Raw genomic sequence first — 1831 nt, 5'->3', positions numbered from 1 at the left:
GTGTGTGTGTGTGTGTGTGTGTGTGTGTGTGTGCGTGCATGTGCTCATGCATGTGTACATGTTTGAATGCATGTTGATTTACATACAAAAATTCTAGAAGAGATCATAAAATCTCTTGGACATAAACTTACAGAATTTTTTTTGATGTCTGCTTGTCAGCTTCATACTGGAATATGAATTCTGGCCTCACAAATGTCCAGTGGGAATTATTAAACATTAAGCCATTCCTCAGGTCTTTTCTCATCTTTCTGTGTCATTATTGTATTCATTTTGATATACTGTATAGAATTCCTGTTCATTAGGCTGAATATTTGTATTGTGTTTTTATTAATTTTTATAGATATGTATTTGTGGTCTGTGATTTAGTTGAAAATTCTTACATTATTGGTTTGGATTTGCTTACTGGTACTTTGTCTAACTCAATCTAGTGGAAATATAATACTGTTTAAGTAATAAATTTTCATAAAAATTCTATTGCCTTAATTTTCCTTGTTTCCATTTGGATTTCCACATCTGGGACTTTGTTATTTATTAGGTATTTAATTTATATTATTTCAGTCCTATAGTTTTAAATATGCAAATGGAACTATGTTATATCAGGCTTCTGTTGTTTTCTCCTCTGAACTGAGGTTGTAGTCCAATAGATAAATTTTCAACCCATACATTCAGAGTTTTGCACAATTACTAGAACATTTCTGGAGATGGAATATTAGCTGCAGAAGTAACCAGAGCTGAGGTGTAAGAGTATTAAGAAAATAATTGATAGTTAAAAATCATTTCTTCGACTTTAATAGCTTTTGGAGAACATCACATAAGGGATATTATTTCCCTAGGCTATTTGTCATTAAGACAAAGAATGGAAGGAAACAAAGGTCAGATGAGAAACTAGCATGAAAGTTGTAAGGAAATAACAAAAATGAAGGCAAGTCTAGATTTATGAAATTTAAGGGTAAGCAAAGATTAAGGATTATTACAATTATAGAAATTACATTATAAAATGCATAGAGAACAGCATAAAAAGAATTAAAATGATGAAGGAATGACAGTTAAACAATATGAACTATAGTTAAAACATAAGGAAAACAAAGCAGAGATATAGTAATCTTAGTATATAATGAAGGAATATAAACTCTAAAAGCAATTAAATAGTTATGCAAACATAAAGCATTTAAAACTTAAAGTAAAATTTAAAAGATTAATTGCCATCTGTTACAAAAAGAAGCTTATTTTATAAGAGAGCAACAGAGGCAGTTAGTGGGAAGTTTACTTTTTATGTCTATTTAACAGAATAATCATATTAAGTTCTCCACTAAGGCCTATGATCTAGCGAATTGCCATTTTTATTCATTCATTCATTTGTTCATTCATTTGTTTGTTTTTTTTTAGCCTGGTTTACAACAATCTCATGCATTTTATCTTGTGGAGCAGGCTTTATATCCAATCAAATAATCTTTGACTGGTTCTGTAATGCTTATGCCACTATTGCCCCAGTGAGCATGCCTTGTGAGGTCAGTGATAATTATAGCTCACAAGGTTCATATCTGGTTAAGCTGTTGATGGAATTTCTTCCTAGGTAGCATGCATACCACTTTCCAGTGCTGTGAAAGCTAGCTTGACTTTGTCATGACCTGGGACCATGTCTTCTGCAAGAGGGTCTTGCCATCATTGTCTGGAAGGTAAGTAAGAATGATGATAATAGTATATAATGTTTATGGGAAGGACCTCATTGGCCAACAACCCCCAAACGAGTAAGCATACCTGGCAGTAGGTATTTTACTTGGTAGTCTCTTTTGTCTGGAATTGACCCCATCCCTAACCCCATTGGAAAGTA

Source organism: Mus caroli, chromosome 2 (assembly GCF_900094665.2).
Source record: "Mus caroli chromosome 2, CAROLI_EIJ_v1.1, whole genome shotgun sequence".
NCBI lineage: Eukaryota > Metazoa > Chordata > Mammalia > Rodentia > Muridae > Mus > Mus caroli.
The sequence above is the reverse complement of the archived record's forward strand: the minus strand, read 5'-3'. Positions refer to the sequence as shown.